This window comes from Microcebus murinus, chromosome 9, assembly GCF_040939455.1.
Source record: "Microcebus murinus isolate Inina chromosome 9, M.murinus_Inina_mat1.0, whole genome shotgun sequence".
Taxonomy (NCBI): domain Eukaryota; kingdom Metazoa; phylum Chordata; class Mammalia; order Primates; family Cheirogaleidae; genus Microcebus; species Microcebus murinus.
Genome location: NC_134112.1, coordinates 24001677 through 24023951, shown reverse-complemented (window position 1 = coordinate 24023951; position 22275 = coordinate 24001677). Strand labels below are relative to the sequence as shown.

General features: G+C 40.0%; 1 protein-coding gene and 1 pseudogene across 1 annotated transcript in view; both read left to right on the top strand.

Annotated features, from left to right (window-relative positions):
* CREB5 (cAMP responsive element binding protein 5) overlaps positions 1-22275 on the top strand; it is a 550201-nt gene that overhangs the window by 107086 nt on the left and 420840 nt on the right. The gene's annotated exons all lie outside the window — the stretch shown is intronic.
* LOC142873092 (uncharacterized) lies at positions 21848-21965 on the top strand (annotated as a pseudogene).

Genomic DNA, 22275 nt, shown 5'->3' with positions numbered 1-22275 from the left:
GTATAGACATTTTGATGATATTGAGTCTGCCGATCCACGAGCATGGTATGGATTTCCATCTGTTTACATCCTCTGCTATTTCCTTCCTCAGTGTTTCATAGTTCTCCCTGTAGAGGTCTTTTACCTCTTTGGTTAAATATATTCCTAGGTACTTTAATTTCTTTGTTGCTATTGTGAAGGGAATTGAGTCTTTGATTTGGTTCTCAATTAGATTGTTGTTGGCGTATATGAATGCCTCTGATTTCTGTGTATTGATTTTGTATCCTGAGACTTTACTAAATTCATTGATCAGTTCCAGGAGTTTCTTGGTTGAATCCTTGGGGTTTTCTAGATACAATATCATATCATCAGCAAACAGTGAAAGTTTGATCTCTTCTGCCCCTATTTGGATACCTTTGATTCCATTTTCCTGTCTGATTGCTGTAGCCAAGACTTCCAGCACTATGTTGAACAGAAGTGGAGATAGTGGGCAGCCTTGTCTGGTTCCAGTTCTAAGTGGGAATGATTTCAATCTTTCCCCATTCAGTATGATGTTGGCTATGGGTCTGTCATATATGGCTTGTATCATTTTTAGGTATGTCCCTTCTATGCCTATTTTCTTAAGTGTTCGTATCATGAAAGGGTGTTGAATTTTGTCAAAAGCTTTTTCTGCATCTATTGAAAGAATCATGTGGTCTTTGTTTTTGCTTCTGTTGATGTGGTGAATTGCATTTATAGATTTACGTATGTTGAACCATCCCTGCATCCCTGGGATGAAGCCCACTTGGTCGTGGTGGATTATTTTTTTGATAAGTGTCTGGATTCGGTTAGCTAAGATTTTGTTGAAAATTTTTGCATCTATATTCATTAGGGATATTGGTCTGTAGTTTTCTTTTTTTGTTGCATCCTTTCCTGGTTTTGGTATAAGAGTAATATTCGCTTCATAAAAGGTGTCGGGGAGGTTTCCATTCTTCTTGATGTTGTGGAATAGTTTCTGCAAGATAGGTACTAGTTCTTCTTTGTAAGTATGGTAAAATTCAGGTGTGAAGCCATCTGGACCGGGACTTTTCTTTTTAGGGAGATTTTTAATTGCTGTTTCTATTTCAGCTGTTGAGATTGGTCTGTTCAGGGAATCTATTTCTTCCTGGTTGAGCCTAGGGAGGCTGTGTGTTTCTAGAAATTTGTCCATTTCCTCCACATTTTCCAGTTTGTGTGCATAAAGATTTTTGTAGTATTCATAAATTGTATCTTGTATCTCTTTGGGATCAGTTGTGATATCTCCTTTTTTATTCCTGATGGAGCTTATTAGAGATTTCTCTTTTCTGCTTTTCGTTAGCTTAGCCAACGGCGTGTCAATCTTGTTTATTTTTTCAAAGAACCAACTTTTTGTTTTATTAATCTCCTGAATAGCTTTCCTGTTTTCAATTTCGTTTAGTTCTGATTTGATCTTGTTGATTTCACTTCTTCTGCTGGGTTTGGGGTTGGTCTGTTCTTCTTTTTCCAGCTCTTTGAGTCGTTTCATTAGATTGTCTATTTGTGATCTTCTTGCCTTTTGGTTATAGGCATTTATGGAGATAAACTTTCCTCTCAGAACTGCTTTAGCTGTGTCCCAGAGGAGTTGATAACTTGTCTCTCCATTGTCGTTTTCTTCATAGAAGTTTTTTATTTCCGTCTTGATTTCTTCATTTACGAAGTAATCATTTAGTAGGAGGTTGTTTAATTTCCACGTTTTTGTGTAGAAATGTGAGTTTCTATTAGGGTTGATTTCTAGTTTTATTCCACTGTGATCTGAGAAGGTACATGGTATAATTTCTATTTTTTTAAATTTCTTGAGATTTTCTTTGTGTCCTAGGATATGGTCAATCTTAGAGAATGTCCCGTGAGCTGATGAGAAGAACGTATATTCAGTGGATTTGGGGTAGAATGTTCTGTAGATGTCTGTCAGACCCAATTGTTCTAGAGTTTTGTTTAAGTCCATTATTTCTTTATTAATTTTCTGTTTGGAGGATCTGTCTCGTGCCGTCAGTTGGGTGTTGAAATCCCCGGCGATTATGGAGTTGCTATTAATCCATTTGCTTAGCTCCAGTAAGGTTTGCTTTATGAATCTGGGTGCACCTAAGTTGGGTGCATATATATTTAAAATTGTTATCTCTTCTTGTTGGACTGTGCCCTTCACCATTATATAATGACCCTCTTTGTCTTTTACTACTTTTGTTGGTTTAAAAACTAAATCGTCTGAAATTAGAACTGCCACACCAGCCTTCTTTTGGCTTCTATTTGCTTGGAATATTGATCTCCACCCTTTTATTTTTAGTCTATGTGCATCCTTGCAGGTTAAGTGTGTTTCCTGAAGACAGCATATACTTGGCCTGTATTTTCTTATCCATTCAGCCAGCCTATGTCTCTTGAGTGGAGAGTTTAAGCCATTCACATTTATTGAGAGAACTGATAGGTAAGGTAGATTACTGATCATTCTGTTGGGTTGGATGTTGTTGCTATGATTTCTGTCTTGAGCCATTGTAATATCTGGCATTTAATATCTTTGGGTTTTGGTTGTTTTTATATCCGTGGATTATTATTATGATGTTCCGTGCATAACGCTGTTTTAAGTACTTCTTGTAGGGCTGGTCTTGTCTTGGTGAATTCTCTGAGCCTTTGCTTGTCTGAGAATGTTTTTATTTCTCCTTCATATATGAAGCTTAGTTTTGCAGGGAATAATATTCTAGGCTGGGCATTGTTTTGTTTCAAAAGAGTGAGAATGGGGCCCCAGTCTCTCCTTGCTTGTAAAGTCTCATTAGAGAAGTCTGATGTTATTCGAATTGGCTTTCCCTTGTATGTCACTTGCTTCTTTTGTCTTACAGCTCTTAGAAGGGCCTCTTTAGTTGATACTTTGGTCAGTCTGATGACTGCATGACGTGACGTCTTCCTGTTTGCATTGAATCTCCCAGGGGTCCTCTGGGCTTCTTGAACTTGTATATCAAGATTTTGAGCAAGGCCTGGGAAATTTTCCTCTATTATATCTTCAAAAAGCTTGTCCAGCCCTTGAGTGTTGTCTTCCTCCCCTTCGGCTAAACCTATGACCCTCACGTTAGGTTTTTTCACATAATCCCACAGCTCTTGTAGACTTTGCTCTTTTCTCTTGTTTCTCTGCTCTATTTCTGTGACTGATTTATTTAATTGGAGGGTGTTATCTTCAAGCTCTGAGATTCTTTCTTCTGCTTCATCTACCCTGTTCTTGAGACTTTCCACTGTATTTTGTAGTTCCTTGAATTGATTCTTCATTTCCAGGAGTTCGGTTACACTTTTCTTCAATGTGTCTATTTCTTTTCTCATATCCTGGAGACTTTTTGTGGTTTCTTGGTGTTGGTTGTTGAGTTGTTGTTGCAGCTGGGTGAGTGTTCTTATGTTCCACATACGAAATTCCTCTTCTGTCATATTGGTTGCCTGATTTTGGTCGGTGTCCGTTTCTAGGGGGCTGGTGCTCCTCTTTGGGGGTGTGTTTTCCGTTTGGTTCTTCATATTTCCTGAGTTCTTTCGCTGATTTCTTCCCATGTCGATCAGTTGTTGTTTCTTTCCTTAGGTTATTGTTTGGGTATTCACACACCTTGTTTAGTTTCTGAGGCGTTAGGTGGTGCCTGTGGGTGAAATTGGACCACTCCCTGTATATTGAGTCAGTGGGTGCCGTGGAAAGGCTGTGCAAGATGCCGTCCCTGTCAGTAGGTGGCGTTTGCTTGGAGGTCTATCCTTTTTTTGAAAGCAGAAGTCTTCACTGGGAGAAAATGTGGTTGGATCTGCCATATAACTTGTTGGAGATGAAGGGAGTTATAGTCAATTAGGTATTTAAGTATTTGCATGATTTGTTTATGATTTTGCTATTTGCAGTCACTGTTTGAATTCCACCAGCCTTTTTTTATTTTTTAAAAAAGGACAGGGTGGGGAGGATTTTTTTTATGTAGCCTTTTAAAATTAAGCAATTAAAAAAAATAAAGAAAAAAATATTGCCCCAAATCCTTCTTTTCTTTTCCTGCTAATCTTTTATCTCTATAGTTTAGAGATATGACTTCATGTGCATTAATGTATATCAGTTAGAATATGCTCTTGGAGAGCATGGAGTGTATGCATTGGAACTATTCTATGTACAAGAACTAAGAAAATACAGTATTGTGCCAGGAGTTCACTGTGGAAGCAAGTGCTTGGAATAACATTTAGCACCACTGTATACAAGTCAGAAATTTCTGACTTGGGTGGTGCAAAGACAATTTATGTAACCAAAGTGTTTGTACCCCTGTAATACTCTGAAATAGCAATAAATAAATATGTATATATATATATGAAAAATAAATAAAATACAAAAAAAAAAAAGAAATTTTCAGAAGTGGCTGTGGTTCATGAAAGGAAGAAGAGATCCCAAAAGTAAAAGGAGAGGGCATTTGGGGGGTTATGGACTGGGTAGGGTTGGGGGAGGCAGAATTTAAACTCACATCATTGCGTTCTGTGTGTGCTTATTGACAGCAGAGGAGGACGCTAGTGTGGAGGAAGGAGCCTGGGATGTTTGGGTTCTGTAGTGAAGGAGAGGATAGCCTTTACTGAACACCTACTGTGTGTCATGCATTGTCCTAGGAGTCTTGCCTACATACCTTCATTGAGTTCTCAAACCACCCTGGGGGGACTAGTATGGTTATTTCCATTTTACAGATGAAGAATCTGAGTCCAAAAAAATTAAGGCCCATGGCCAAGGTCATGTCCTCTGAAAGTCAGAGCTACTGGGGCTTGAATATTCTCTGCTGACTTCACAGGCTCTGTGTATCTCCCTACACTGGGTTATGACATCAGGGAGGCAAGAAAGAAGTGCTGGTGAGCTGGTTTAACCTGGGGCTCCTGCTCACACAGCCCTGACATCCCTCACTCCCCCACACTCACTCCCCACAGTCTCACGTTGACCAAGGCTGCAGCAGCTGCTGTGTCTCTGGGGCTTGATGTGGCCTCTAGTGGCTGGATAGGCCAGCGATGATGGTGCACAGCCAGCAGCAGGATCATTAGTGGTTCTTGGATATCACTGTTGGTTGCCACTTACTAGCAGATGGGACCAGGCTGGGAGCTCTGGTGGTTAACCAAGGCATGTTGTTTTCTTTTTAGGCATTGCCTTGGTTCCCGATTAGCCAGGAGTTTTGTTTTGCTTTTAAGTCACGAACATCGCAGCTGTCAAAGTCTTTGTTTCCTGAGCATCTGCAGCCATTCTGCCTTGGGCCATGAGCTCATCTGATCTCTTACTCCAAGCTGCCTCACATTTGACCTGGTCTTGGCCACAAGACTTTCAATGAAAGGCCAAGTGGTAAAGTGGTATTTGTGAGTCAGTCCACCCTCTGAGTCAGAAATAAAACAATGCCTCAGCATGTTAGAGAGAGTATGGGGCCATTCTGGAATGAAACCCAAAAGACTTTCCCCTGTGGTTCTTTTGGGGTGCAAAGTGATTTGTTATGTATGTTGGGGGGCTATTGTTGATGAGAGTGAAGAAAACACTTCAGGGCAGCCAGATGCATTCATTTTTCCTTCTTCTCTCCCTCTCTCCCTTCTTTCTTTCCTTCCTTTCCTCTTCCTGACTTTTTACATCTTTCAAAATAGTGGGACCTAATCATTCAGGAAGAATGTAGGTTTCTCCTTAACACCTGGATCAAGGAATTTATTCCCAACTTTAAAGTCATAATTTAATAAAACTGGCAGGGTGGAAAACATATTAGATAGTATGAGTAGGAAGCAAAAAAAGAAAAACAAAAACCCCAAACTGAAAACCAAACCAAAAAACACACACACAAAGCAAACAACCAAAAAAAGTTTTTTGAATGCTGGCTTGACAAATTGAGAATTGAGAGATCTTGTGCAAGGCACACACTCTATGAAGCTCCATTTTCCCAAAAGAAATATGAAGATAACCAAACTTATCTTACTTGCTCCCCTCAAATGTGTTTCCGATACTAATGAAATAATCCATGTAAAAGTGCTTTGTGAACCCATGCATTTATGGTCAATTGATTTTGGCAAAGATGCCAAGAACACACAATGAGGAAAAGACAAGTCTGTTCAATAAAAGGTATTGGGAAAACTGGATATTCATATGCAGAAGAATGAAATTGGACCCTTGTCTTACAACAGATACAAAAATCAACTCAAAATAGTTTAAAAGACATAAACATAAGACCTGAACCTATAAAACTACTAGACAAAAGCAAAGAAGGGAAAACTACATGACATTGGTTTGGACAATGACTTATTTTTGGATTTGAACTTCAAAGCTCAGGCAACAAAAGCAAAATGGGATTACATGAAACTAAAAAGTTCTACAATACTACTAAGTGAAGTATCCCAAGAATGGAAAAACAAGCACCACATATACTCACCAGCAAACTGGTATTAACTGAGTAGCACCTAAGTGGAAGCATAGGTACTACAGTAATAGGGTATTGGGGAGGGGGGAGGGGAGAGGGGGGCAGGTATATATGTATATACATACATAATGAGTGACATGTGCACCATCTGAGGGATGGTCATGCTGGAAAATCAGACTTGTGGGGGGAGGGGGGCAAAGGGCATTTATTGAAACCTTAAAATCTGTATCCCCATAATATGCCGAAATAAAAATAAATAAATAAATAAAAAGTTCTACACATCAAAGAAAACAAAAGAGTGAATAGACAGCCTATTAGAAGAAAATATTTGCAAACCATATACCTAATAAGGAGTTAATATCTAAAATATATAAAGAAACCAAACAGCTCAACAGTAAGAAAACAAATAACCTGATTAAAATATGAGCAAAGGATCTGAAGAAACAGTTATCTAAGGAAGTCATACAAATGGCCAATAGGTCCATGAAAAAATGCTCACCATTGCTAATCATCAGGGAAATGCAAATTAAAATCACAGTGAGATATCACCTCACACGTCAGAATGGCTATTATCAAAAAGACGATAGCAAGTGTTAGTGAGGGTGTAGAGAAAAGGGAGCCCTTGTGCACTGTTGGTGGGATTGTAAATTAGTACAGTTATGGAAAACTGTATGGAGGTTCCTGAAAAAACTAACAATAGCATTACCATGTGACCCAGCAACCCCACTTCTGGATATATAACCAAAGGATTTGAAATCCATATGCCAAAGTCATCCCTGCACCCCATGTTTATTGCAGCACCATTCACAATAGCCAAGTTGTGGAATCAGCCTAAATGTCCATCAGTGGATGAATAGATAAAAAAAAAAATGTGGTAGATATACACAATGGAATACTATTCAGCCTTAAAACAGAGAGAAATTCCATTATTTGTGATATACCTGGAGGGCATTATGCTAAGTGAAATAATCCAGACACAGAAAGACAAATATCACATCTTCTCACTTATATGTGGAAGCTAAAACAACCAAACTCATAGAAGCAGAAAGCAGAATGGTGGTTATGAGAGGCCAGGGGTTGGGGAAATGGGGAGATTTGGTCAAAGACAACAGTATTTCTATTAGAGCAGAGGAATGAATAGTATTTGAAGTGACAGATATGTTGATTCAATCATTCCACATTGTATACCTATGTCATAACATCACTTTGTACCCCATAAATATATACAATTATAATTTTTCAATATGCAATAAAGTTAAAAAAAACAAAGTGTTTTGTAAACTGTAAAGTATTTCACAAATGCAGTTAGCATTTGGTTCTGGGTTCAAACAGGCCTGGAAACAATCCTTAATAGTGGTGTGAAATGGGAAAATTACTTTATTTCAGTGGTTCTCAACTGGGAGCAATTTTGTCCCACCCTGGGAATGTTTAGCAATGTCTGGAGACAATTTTTGGTTGTCACAACTGAGGGGCAGGGTGCTACCAGCATCTAGTGGGTACAGGCCAGGGACCCTGCTAAACATTCTATAGCCACAGGACAGCCCTCCACAACAAAAATTATCTGGCCACAAATGTCAATAGTATTGAGGTTTAAAAACTCTGGTTTATCTTAGTAAACCTCAGGGTGGTTTTTTTTTTTTGGTCTTACTGTAGGACGGAAATAATAAAGTAATATGACCAAATCATAGCCCAGGGCCTGGCCTATATTGTATTCATAAGCCTATTCCATGGTCAGTGTTTGTATAATGGCTCTCCCCAGAATCTGTCCTATTTGTTTGCAGTCCTTGATCATGAACCTGTCCTAAATTTACATTAGTAACATTCATATTGTGTTGGATGCCTGTTAGCCATTTCTTCTCTTTAGCAGCACACGGGGTTCCCTTTTGAGAATTTTCTGCCCCCAATCATGTGAGGCCTTGTTGGCAACATAAATTCAGATGCCTCTCCAGGGAAGCAAAATGGGGCCGCATCTTTCCTCTCCCTCCCCCAGCCCAGCTAGGGAGTGGGCATGTGACCTCACATAGGTCAGTCTCTTCCAGGACATTGACTCTTGAGTGTAAGGAATGATAAAAACATGCAGAAGTTTGCAGACCTCAGGGTTCCTGCTTGGAAACCTGCTTCCCAACTCCATGGAGGCCTTTGATTCCTGTCTATTCTGGCGCATGTTTCAGCCTCCTAGACTCACTCAGTGGTGCTCACGCAGCCTTCCGATACATTCCCAGAGTTGATTCTGTTGCTTGCAGGCAAAACTTTTGACTGATGACTTGTTCACCAATGACCCAATGAATAGAACCACAGCACTCTGTGTATTGTGTCTTTTGGTAGAGGCGTGCATTGGTGGCCTAGATGGTAGCAAGACAGGGAAGAGCTTCTAATTGTGTTTTCCCCACTAGCACTCCAGCAAAATTAAGTTCTAAGTTCTCAAGTCACATTCTTTATTGAAGTAAAAGCTGAATCTTCCTCTCTCAGCCAAGTCCTTATCAATAAACATAAATTAGCAAAGTGTTTCAGCTCTATCCTGCGGTGAATCTTTTACATTTGGCTAATAGAATTGGGCAACACTATGACTTAAAATATTGATTTAAACAAATTCTCAGAAGTACATAGTATATTTATTGTAAAATACACATTTGAAGCTATCTTTTTTCCCATTTTATCTTTAGTGTTGGCCAGACCCTATTTTAATATTTGTATAGAATAAAAACTTAATTTTGTGTCCATTTGGGAATCTCCCAGCCACACTAGCTAGTGATAAACAAAAAAAGAGCAATTAAAAAATTCACTAAGTGTTGTTTTCAACTTAAGTTGTTTCTCTGGACCAGAAATGTGACTTTGCAAAAAAATCCATGAGCTTCACTTCCTGTTTTGAAATAATAGCTTAAGAACAAATCACATTTGTTTAGTGGCCTAAAATATGCCAATAATTTTTAAGTTTACAAAGAATATTGCGCATATATTTCTTCTCATTGTAAATGTAAACCTATGAAATTTGAGAGTATGAGAGATTTAAGCAGCTTTTTCCCCCTAAGGGTACAAAAGACAATATTTGGAACAGGAATAGAAAATTGCAATTCTTGCTTTTGTCAATTATTCTCAATGGACAATACTAGCAGTTATTCCAGGTTTAGATAATAGCACAAGCCATAATTGATATGTATTTGTAAAGTCAAATTATGCATTTACACATACCAGTGGTAGTAGTTACCATCCTCACGATTCTTGAATAGAGGCACAGAAAAGAAAACTGTATAAACAAGCCTTGCAAAATTTTTTTAAACAAAATCATTAAGTCTCTGATGAAGCTGGTTAAAAGTTCAACACCTCTGAGGCTCAGTTTTCTAATCTGCAAAGTGGGGATTAGGCAACTAATTATTTCAGTTGGTTATTTTGATGACTGTATGAGATCAAGTATGTACAACAGAGTTTTAAAGTTATTTGAAGGGTTCTGTTATGGGCAAGGATTTTATGATTTCTAACACTAAGGGGAGAAAGCATTTGCTTAGTTAAGATTCTTTGCTGAGGATAGACTCAGCTAAGCACTAGAAACAGCCATTGTGTATTACTTTGGGTCAATTAAAAAAGGGAATTTGTCGTGGATGATATCTCTGGAGCAGCCACATATTTCAGAGGAATATCTAATACTGGAGAAACCTTGGTCTATTCAATTATTAATGGCATCATGGGGATACCTAATACTCTCCATTTCTCCCTCCCCCTTTCTCTCCATACCCAATATGGCAACACAGAGCAGATGTTCTTGGTCCTGGGACATGAAGAAGGCAAACACATAATTTTCCTTTGATCAGGTTGGATGCGGTCAAAGCTAATTGGCTGGAGAGTGACCTAAGTTGGGCTGATGACCCCAAAGGAGGGTGACTGCCTCTTGGGCATGAGCCCCATTGGCTGTGAGTGTATCTTCCTCCTGTTCACCTGCCAACTTCCTGTTTATCCTTCCAAGCCCATCCCATGAAGTCTCTCTTCCATGAAGTCTTTTCTGATCCTCCAACTAGCTTTGATATTATGTACATGAGAATGATTTTGAACTTCTCTTATGGGACTTATTGTGCATCTGAATCCCTACTAGGTAATAAACACCTTGAGGGTGAGAACCACATCATACTCATTTTTGTTCCCTCTCTATTCTCAGTACAGTGCCCTGCATAGGGTAGCACTGAAGTATAAAAGAAGAGAAGACATTGGAGGCCAGCAGAGGTGGGCTTAAATCTTGGCTTCCCATTACCCAGCTATGGAATCCCAGAATGCTACTTAAACACTCTGAAACCCTTTTCCTCATCTGTGAAATGGAGGGAATAACACTAATGGATTTGGATTTGAGGGGAGAATTATCATTGGTCTTAAATATTAGTTTCTACATTATTTCTGAGTTAACATGCACAAAAAGGTTTTGACTCCATATTTAGAAGAGTGGTGTTTGTAGTAAAGGCACATGCTATTAGGTCATTAAGTATGAAATATCTAATTTCCTTTAGTACTGTTTGACAGTTGATATCTCTGACATTTCATTTTGACACTTCTAACTTTATTTTTATTGTGATGGCACATCCTCAGTCTTTCAAATGCACATTTTGGCTTATGATTATTTTTTGAAATTTTTTAAGAGTAATTTTTGTGAAACCATGGATAAGTAAAAAATTCATGTTATTTCCTAACATGGGTTCCGTTGTGGAACCAATGCAGTGCAGACAGCTCGAAATATCAATGAAGTGTTTGGGATGGATGTGGCTAATGAACACATAGCACGTCAATGGTTTGAGAAGTTCCATTCTGGTGATTTTAATCTTGAAAATGAGCCACGTGGGTAACCTGAGAACAAGGTGGATAATGATGAACTCAAAGCTGTAGTGGAAGCAAATCCATCTCAACCTACACTACATTACACTACATTAGCAGAAAGGTTTGACAGTACTATTCGAACAATATTGGACCATTTGAAACAAATCAGCAAGGTAAGGAAGCTGGATAGATGGGTTCTGCATGAATTAAATTAGAGTTAGAAGAGACATTGTCTCGAAGCTTCCTTTCTTTGGTGCCATGACATAAAGGCAAACCATTTGTACACCATGTTGTTATGTGTGATGAAAAATGGATTCTTTTTGACAATCGCAAGTGTTCAGCACAGTGGTTGGATGCAGATGATATGCCAAAACACAGTCTAAAACCAAACATTCATCAAAAAAATCTACTAGTGTCTGTTACGTGGTCCAGTGCTGGTATTCTCTACTACAGCTTCATGAAACCTGGTCAATCCTTTACAGCGGATGTCTGCTGCACCCAACTGGACAAAATGATGAGGATGTTTGTGATTAAGCAGCCGAGACTGGTCACCAGAGACAGGCCAATCCTCTTGCAAGACAATGCTTGACAACATGTCGTACAAACAATGCTGCTCAAACTATAGAAGTTGGACTTGGAAACTCTCTGTCATCCACCATATTCACCAGGCCTTGCACCAACTGGACTAGAACACTTGCTCACATGTCTTCTAGATAAATCCCCTGGATGTTAGAATGCACTGATGGTGTATCTTCCTTGGAGAGGCCAACAGGGCAAATTCCATCATTCCTGACATCACCACAGAAGCACATGCCACCTGGGCTGTCCATCATCCTCCAGACTCCCTCTGGTGTCCTTCCATCATGTGCACTGGTGCTCTCAATCTGCCATCAGCAAACCCCCTCCTATCCCTACCCCCCTCTCTGAGCTGCCCTGATCCTCTTGCTCCATCTGCACCTACCTTCCCAGCATTTGTCTGAGTGGAGGCTATTTTTCTCTCATGTTCTATGTACCTCTGAGCACCAGGGTGGAATAGATGTACTTCTGGCTGCCTTCATCTTCTAGAAACTATTTGTCTTCCCTCATCTTTCAAAAATGCCAACTCCTTTAAAGCTCATAACATTCTACTATTCTACCCAACAGTCTCTTACAGCCTTTTTCTACTGGTCTCCCCATCATGTCCCTTTATTTATAAGGTTGGTGCCTGGTTTACCATCTTCTTCATTCTACTTCTGTTATTATTCTTGGTGACTTCAATAACAGGGTGAGTGATCCATCCAGTACCCTGGGCTCTCAGCTCCTTCCTCACCTCCAATTACCTTTCCCCCCACTCCACCTCCACTCCATCAATTCCCTTGATCAAACCACTAATTGCATTTTCTCCAAAATATCAGTCTCAAACATTCTTCTCTCTGGTACTTCTGTGCATTTATGCTATTATTGTCGCTACAATAATTTTTGACCATATCAGGACTACCAGTTCTTTGACTCTGCAACCTTTTTCACCACCCAGCACCCTCTTCACCTAAAAACATAATAATAGCACTGGCCTCTATATCTGCATCAAGTACCTTCTTTCTCACTACATTGTAAGATGTGGCCATGCTTCACTTGTGCTCTGGATCCCACCCCCTGTCCTTTGCTCCTGGAATTACCCCCTTTCTCTCATGCATTATCAGTTTTTCCTTTTCTACAAATTCTTCGCCTCAGCAAACAATTGTGTTGTAGCATCTCCTTTCTTTCTCTCCCTTCTCTTGGTCCCCTCTCTTCCTCTGGGTACTACCCCCTTTCTCTGCTTCTCTTCATAGCAAAATTTATTGCACATTGTCTCTCCTTGCAGGCTCTACTTCCTCACCTCCCATTCTCTCTTCAACAGACTCCAACTGGGCTTCTGTCCCCTTCACTGACGCTGCTTTCCTCAAGGTTGCCAACAACCCGCCTGTTGCCAGAGCCGCTGAATTCTCATCTTACCTCCCAACACTCAACACTGCCAACCACTCCACCTTTGAAACCTTTTTTCCTCTTGGCTTACCTGTGTTGTTTTCAAACACTTTTACTCAGATAGCCCCTAAAAGAATTTCATAAAATTTTGTAGACTCTTACACATTTTTAGAATTGGCATCCATATTTTTCACTGCCAGTTTAAATAGTTGCTGGGTATAGAATTTCCAGTACGTTATAAATATCGACATCTTAAAACTTAAAAGAGTTACACTGCTCTTTTTGAATTGTGCCCAGTGGAATCTAAATACCATAGCAATTTGATATTCACCATAATCCATTTAGAAAATACACAGGCTTCTTTAAAAGTTGGAGATTTTACGTCATGCCCTTTCCTCTTAAATCAGCATTTTCTTCAATTTTTCCCACAAAAAAATTTCCCAACACATTTTATCATTTTACCAACTTTTAATATGTATATAAATTGAAATTAAAACTTTACAAATTTCCTATCAGATTATATAAGTTAAAATATTTTTAGATTCAGTTATTATTACAGTTAATTATTTATACACTTGATCAAAATAACATAGATATTATGATGAAAAAGTATGAACCTAAATAATTTTATTGTAAACATAAATTCTTATCAGCTGGCTGTAGTTTTTTTCCCTCCACCCAATTAATTCATATATCCATGGATACTACTACTTATTCTTATGAGACAGTTCAACATCAATTGTCTCCCTATTTTGTCTTTTTAAAAGATGTAAGCTCTGAGGAAACCTATTCATATAAATAAGTAAATATAAACTTTATTATAGAAGTGCTATTCAATTCTTTGAACTCCCTCTGAGTTATATGGTCAAAATCATAGAGTAATGTTTTATAAAAGATGTTTTCTAATGATCTAGTTCTCAACTACCGGCTCTCAACTGAATCAGGTTCTCCTCCAGTTTTGTGGAAAGCAAAAAATTAGACATCGCTTGACTTGCACAAGGATTTGTTACCTAGATGTTACAGTTATTAACTTCACCAGTATTCTAACTGTTTCCCTTTTGTGCCTAGGATGCTTTTACACTGCTGGGCACTGCACTGCAGGACTTGGGGCGGATGAAAGTGGGAGATGGATAATAATGAAAGGAAGCTGGGACAGAGAACCTCTTACTAGGCACCTTCTCAGGCAGGTAAGTTTTGAAGAGAATACATATGAAGTGGAAGATCTGGAAATAGCTTTCCTTAAAACTACCCATATGCCTGTATTCCCCTTGGAAAATCTTTGCATACTCTTAAGACCTCTAGTTTTCCTCCTAACACGATAGCCTTTCCTTCCCTGTTGCTTTGCTGGGTAGTCCTCTGTTTATGCCTACCGTGTTTCCCCAAAAATAAGACAGGGTCTTATATTTATTTTTCCTCAAGAAGACACCCTAGGGCTTATTTTAAGGGGATGTGTTATTTTGTTTTAAGTACGGTACAACAATCTATATTTGTTCAAATATAGTTAAGTTGTCTTCTTCTGGAACATCATCATAGCAAAATGGCGGCCACAGCTTTCCTTCTTCCCCCTGGGGACACACAATACCTAAAGCGGAGCGTCCGGCTCCTCACTTCACTGAGGAGACTTTTCCCTCAAAGCCTCAGCTTGCAGCACGCACAGGATGGCCGGGACCTGACAGGGGGAGTCGACCTTGTTGGTGGGGCTGCCCGCACTTTTCCAGTCACCTCTGGGATAGTAGCTGTCACAATGGGGGAGATGAGAAGGGCTGCTCATCTTCTTTACTGTTCTGCAATGAAATGCATGGGTTGTGCAGATACACTGTGTAGCAACGCCCATCACTAGGTCTTATTTTCGGGGTAGGGCTTATATTGCGCAAATGCCTAGAAATCCTGCAAGCGCTTATTTTATGGGTAGGTCTTACTTTCGGGGAAACACGGTAGATGTTTGGTGCCCTGGGCATCATTCCTGGGCTTCCTTCCTTCTCCTTTTGGCCGTCTCTTCCCTAGCTGACTTTCATCCGTCCCAATGCTTCAAATACTGTCCATAAGCTAATGCTCCCAAACTTATGCTCCCACCATGACCTCCCCCACCCAAGCTCAGATTCATACATCCAACTTCTGACTTGATTTTTCTGTGTGGACGCCTAACTGGCACCCCCAACTGATCCTGTCCAAAAAGGAACTCATGATTCATTAGCACCACTTCCCACCCACCAGTTCCTTCACAGTCTCCCACAAATTCGTACCATTATTTTCCCAGTTGCTAAATCAAAGAAACAAAGAGTTATTGTTGATTTTTCTTTGCCATCACCCCCCTCCCCCCCCACACACAGTAATTTCCATCAGTGCTACCTTTAAAACATATCCTGAATCCACCCACTTCTTGTCATTTTCACTGTTCTCTCTCTAGTCTGAGATGCCACCATCATGGCTTGCCTGGAGGACTTGATATCTCCTTGCTGGTCTTCCTGCTTCCATTCTGCCATCTCCTAACCAAGTGATCTATGCTTTTTAAAAAATGCCTTTTTAAAAATGTCAATCAGATCATGTCACTCCATTGCCTAAAACACTACATGAAAAATAATTCCCATTCTGTATCTGGGTTTGCATGGGCTGTGTGGTCTGGATCCTGCCTGCCTTTCTGATACCAGTTCCATGGCTGTGTCTTGCTCCCTTGCTCACTAACTCCAGCCACGCAGACCCTCTTCTTGTTTCTAAACACGCCAAGCTTGCTTTCTTCTCAGGGTCTTGTCCTTGCTACGTCCTTAGCCTAGAATTCTCTTTGCCTACGTGGTCCCATTGCCGTCTTATTTTCCTTCCTGAGACCTCAGCTCACATAACATCTCCTTTTTGAGGCTTTCCCTGACCACCTTCTTCTCTATCCCACTATCTCATGTTTTTCTTTCTTTTTTTTTTCATTTTGGCATATTATGGGGGTACAGACTCATGTTTTTAAATAGCAAATATTCTATTAGAAATGGATGATATCTGTTCTGTATTTAAGCTCCATGAAAGCAGAGATCTTTCCTATTTTATTTATCTCTGTATCCCCAATGCCAAAAAATGAATCAAACACATAGTAGGTGCTCAATATATATTTGTTGAATGGATATAGAAATTTTGCTGTTTGCTACAGTTTTATTTAAGTACAAGTGCATGTCCCAGTGGTATTTTCTGGGAAGAATAAGTTAGTAATTCAGGCTTCGATAATGACTCCCATCCCATCCCACAATTTAGCATTGACCTGGAACTGGAGCTGGTATCATAGACCAGGGGATGGTTATGAGCCCTGGATTCAACGATTTTTAAGGATTTAGCCCCAGAATGGCCAGTGACCAGGTCTATGGATACTGTAAGCAAGTCATATTATTCTCTTTTTTTTTTTTGAGACAGAGTCTCACTCTGTTGTTCAGGCTAGAGTGCCATGGATCAGCCTAGCTCACAGCAACCTCAAACTCTTGGACTCAAGCGATCCTCCTGCCTCGGCCTCCCAAGTAGCTGGGACTACAGGCATATGACAACATGCCCGGCTAATTTTTTCTATATATTTTTTTTAGTTGGCCAATTAATTTCTTTCTATTTTTAGTAGAGACAGGGTCTCGCTCTTACTCAGGCTGGTATCGAACTCCTGAGCTCGAATGATCCTCCCACCTCGGCCTCCCAGAGTGCTAGGATTATACTCGTGAGCTAACACGCCCGGCCCATATTATTCTTTATATCTCAGTTTCCTCATATATAAAATGGAGATAACTTGTGGCATTGTTGTAAGAATTGGAAATTATATAGGTAAGTGATTGACACATACTAAGCATTCAACTAATGGTAGTTGTGGCAGATGAAGTTATTGCCCCATTCAGTTCTCCCGGGATTGCTTTACTGGTCTGTCCTGTGGCCAGTGGTAGACTGGGATGGGGTAGCAAAATTCCACTTCTTTGCCTCAAGGCAGGGCAGACTCAGGGCAGCCCTGCAACAGGGGACTAGGATTTCTGCATCTGCACCTCTCCCTGCAAATTCAGGCTAAAGCTAATCCTTGCCAGATGCCACCTCCTTCCTCTTCTCTGTTCTCATTGCTCCATCCTTATCTATCTCTCTTGGGAGCAATGCCTCCTTAAATCCTGGGAACACGAATCCCCATCTCAGTCTCTGCTTCCAAATAACCTGAATAGGGGAGCAGATATCACCTTTTGTTCTACTGGAGGACATCTCCAGGGGTTTATAACTTTGGCAGCTATTTTTCCTTGGCAATGTTAAGCACATTAGTTATACATATTTGCTCATAGTACAAACCATAGGTACAAGTCAGAATTATTATAATGTCTTTGGATTAGTTTATAATGATCAGAGGAGCTGCTTAGTATTAGGAGAAGAAAGAATGAAAAGGAGAAGTGTAGTAGTTACATTTTTCACTGGAGGGATATGGGACAAGCTCTAGAACTTAAACGTTAAGGCCGTTCTATCCTCTAAGGATGTATAAGGCAGTGACAAGATGTGCCTCAGCCCTAGCCATCCTGCAAACAGGCGGCCACTGCCACTCACTGCTGAGGGCTGGGAAGAAATCCACAACATCTCTCTGCCTCAATTTTTGTCATTTGCAAAGTGAGAAAAATAATACTGAGTTGTTGAGTGAAATAAATGAAATCGTGTATGTGAAAGAGCTTGGTGATTATAAAACACCTCATAAAGGTGAGGTGTTTGGGAGGTTAAAAGTGACATTCTGGTTAGTTCGGGAATTGGAAGTAAAGGCATTAATATATTGACCAAAAGTGTGAGGCTCTTTACATATACACAGAAATAGGGAGCATTGTGCTAGAGCTACGTGCATTGTGTTTTAAAGAAGTTATTTTGTGGAAAACATTTTTTATACTTAAATAAGAGCAAAATAAAGTAGAAGCGTTTGTAAATAATAAAAAGTATATGTATACACTGCACAAAGAGTGTGCATCTACACACACACACATACTGTAGCTCTAGTGACTTCTGAGAACTATTTGGGTGAGTTGAAGTAACAGTATTTCATAGAATTTATTAGCAATAGAAAGTCCCCTAGAGCTGCCTACATAAGGCTTTAATTATTCAAAGATTGCACTTTGGCACTTCAAACGTTGCCAAACCAAGAAATTAAAAAAAATGAACACGTTTCTGGTGCAAAGAGAGACATTTTCTGTAGGAAGCAGCAGTGAAAAATGGGAACCCAAGACATTGAGGAAGCAAGCCACCACTTCAAGGTAACTTAGAGGCCTGGGAATGATTTCTTCCCCAGAGAGAAGGAGAGAAGCACTTCAAAGGGATTGGGACAAGGCCAAGAAGCAAAAAAAAAGAAGTGAGTGACAGGAGACAGAAAAGACAAGATGACAAAGGAAAGCAGGTGAAGAAAGGGTCAGAAAGTGGCCCACAGTGACAGCTGGGAGAAGGCAGAAGAGGCAAAGGGACTTGGGTGGCTGCAAAGCATTCAAGTGCGACAGTGAGACGGGGAGGCCAGGCCTGAAGCTGGACCGGGTCATCAGTCCCCGGCGAGCCCTGCAGGCAGCTCCGCCATGGGCTGAAGGGTCCTTTAGTATCCAGCCTCCCCAGGTAGCCCGTCTGCAACGTTCAGGACAAAGGCTGCTGTTTTCAAGTGCCCTTTTTGGTCCTCCAGATAGAGTGATAGATAAGTCCCTCCCCAGTGCCACCTCCGCAGATCTGTCACTGCACTTATTCTAAGATGCTTCCTCTGTCCTCCAGTATTGCCTGTGAGAGGCCAGAGGACAGGTTGCCTTCATCGCCTCGGTGCTTGTAACTCGGTCCGGGACACCGTGCGCCCAGTGATGGTTAAGTGTAACCTGTTTAAGAAAGTGGGAGACTCTTCATCCAAAACGCCATTTCCATGGCCCAGTACTTAGAGGGTTAAGATATCAGTTATTCAAAGGACTTAGGTTTCCATCTATTTTTGAGTGTGCCAGACTCTGTTCTGGGCAGTGCTGAGCCCGGAACAAAGTCCATAATAAAGCTGATGATAGCAATGGGTAACATCAGGCCACACTTGCTCTGTGCCAGGCGCTGGGCTAAGTGCCCTGTATATACTATTAGTTCGTTCTCACAGCAACTCTCTGCCCTCAGGGAAGGCAGAGCGAGGCAGATAAATACATTACTAATAAGTGACGAATAAATTATAATACAATGCAGCAAGTAATATAAAAAAACGTGAGAACCAGGAACTGGGAGTGAGTTATTTTGGTGCATTTGGGGAGGGTTTCCCCTAAAAGGAGCCTCCAGGTAATGATGTCTCTGTAATTTTAAAGTTATTTATTTCTCATGGAGACAAATAGTCTAAACTAGACCAGGAAACGTCCTTTCTTGTGTGTTAGCCCTGCAAAAAAGCAAAATAAAACTCAGCCCTATATTTTATCCCGCTGAAAAGCAAAAGCTCTCCATTACAATCTTATTATTTGGGAAGGATATATGAATTGCTTAAAGGTGTAAATATTATTTATGATGGTTATATTTAACTGGAACGATAGCAAGTATTATTACTCTTATTTCTCCAGTTGATTATAGATTGGTATTAAGGCATGACTATAAAGCTCTCTGGATAAATCATTTTAATTGCCTAGTAATATGAGTGTTCATGTTAATTAAGTAGATATTTTACACATGGCAATGAGAATTCGTTTAAGCTTTTTCTTTGGAAAGACAGCCTCATAAAGTGCCCTTTGTGAAATAACTGACATTCCTATTATCAAACTGAGTACCATGCAAGTATTTTTTAAAATTATATCAAAACATTTAATTTTGCTCTTAAAATATAGAGCTGCCTAGCAGAAAGTGGGCTCCAAATTAGCTAGAATGTGTAAGGTTTAGTCACGCTGTGTTGAGCAGGGTGGTGTGGTGGGGAGGGGCTGATGTGGGTTAGGGACACGCCAGCTCTAGTTCCTTCACGTCTCTGCTTTGCTGAATGGTCATAAAAAACTCACTCTGGTTCTCTGAGCCTCAGTTTCCTTCCTTGTTAAAGGTAGCATTTGGACTGTAGTTCTAATGGTCTTTTACCTGCTGCTAGGTCCGAACTTACGACCTGGCTTCTGTCCGCCTCTCATTTAAATCCAGACTCATGATGTCCTTCCTGGTGGACATCAGAATAGGAGGGCCAAGTCCTTCCTGTGGCAGTCAGGATAGAGGAAAAGGCACAACTTCAAAGATTTCAACAAGAAAGTTGCTCTGTGTTATCTTGGAACTTAGACATGTATTAGAAATTGATGTTTATGTGGTTTTTAACATGATCTACATTATGTTAAAAAATGTACAGAAGTGACAAAATGTTAGAAAGTGGTGGTAAGAAAAGGGGTCATTTACATTTTCTTCTTAATGCTGTTATATTGTTTTCAAATTTTCTGTGATAAAGGTATGCCATATATATATATATATATATATATATACATATATATATGTATATAATTAGGAAAAATAAAAACACTTTTAAAAAAGAAATATCGTTCATGCTCATGAAGTTCCATCAGTGTACCAAACCCCACCCAACACTTGTTTCTGACTCTGTGTATGACTTTTTACTTTATAAACACTATAATTGGCAGGGACAGACCAGTACCTCAGGCGAAAAGGATGAATTAGAAGTTACCAAGATTACTGCTGCCAGGCCAGGCTTTGTTCTTCAAAGCCCAAGCTTCAGCCAATTTGAATAGATGCTTTATTAAAGAAGATATACAAATGGCAAATAAGCACATAAAAAGATGCTCAATATTATAGTAGTAAGTTTAGGAAAATGCAAATTAAAACCACAATGAGATATCACTGCACACCAACTAGCATGGCTAGAATATAAAAGACTGACCAGGCTGGGCGCGGTGGCTCACGCCTGTAATCCTAGCACTCTGGGAGGCTGAGGCGGGCGGATTGCTCAAGGTCAGGAGTTCGAAACCAGCCTGAGCAAGAGCAAGACCCCGTCTCTACTAAAAATAGAAAGAAATTAATTGGCCAACTAATATATATAGAAAAAATTAGCCGGGCATGGTGGCGCATGCCTGTAGTCCCAGCTACTCAGGAGGCTGAGGCAGCAGGATTGCTTGAGCCCAGGAGTTTGAGGTTGCTGTGAGCTAGGCTGATGCCACAGCACTCACTTTAGCCTAGGCAACAGAGTGAGACTCTGTCTCAAAAAAAATAAAAATACAAAAAAGACTGACCAGACCAAGTGGTGGAGAATGTGCAGAGACAGGAACCCTCATACACATAAAATGGTGCAGCAGCTTTGGAAAAGTTTGGCTGTTTCTTTAAAAATTAAATATATGCTTACAGTAGGACCTAGCAGTTTTACTTCAAATATATTTCCATACAAACACATTGGTATGCATTGGTATGTTCGTAGCAGCACTATTAATAATAGCCCCAAACTTGAAACAAACCAAATGTCCATCAACAAGTATGTGGATAAGCAAAATGTGGTATATCCATGCAATGGAATAACTCAACAAGGATAAAAATAAAAAAGAACAAACATGTGACGATGTGGATGAACTTCAAAAACATTGCAATAAGTGAAACAAGCCAGATGCATAAGACTGCATATGATTCCATTTGTATGGAATTTCTTCTGTCAAGCAGTGGTCGGTTGTCTGGGGCTGGGGGTGTGCGTGGATGTTGGCTGTTTAAACCAATCTCAGTTCCCAACTTGTCAGTCACGGCATTATAGTCTCAGAGTGACACAGGCCTTCAGGATTATACCTCCCACTCCCACCCTGTGCAGAAATACCTAAATAACCCTTGGCATCACTTCTTGGCCTGTTAGCTAAGATCAAGTGTAGCATCTGTTCTTATCAGTTTGATAACCCTTGACTGGTGGTCACCCACTCTTAATGAGAACAGATGCAATGACAGGGAACTCATCAACACACAAGAGAACTCATTCCATATTTGGACAGTTTTGTCAGAAAGTTTTTCCCTCCCTAACATCTATCAGTTGACTCTCTTCTGCCCTGGCAAGCAGAATAATATGAAGTAATTTGTAGGGGTTAGGGAGAGGTAATAGAAATGTTCTAAAACTGTATTTTGCTATTAAAACTCACTGAACTCAAAAGGGTTAAAATTTATGGTATGTAAAGCACAACTCAATAAAGCTGTAAAAAATTTAGATCAAAGATGACCTAGGATGGCATTCAAAAAAATAATGTTGGGGCATCAAGATTTTCCCTGTTCG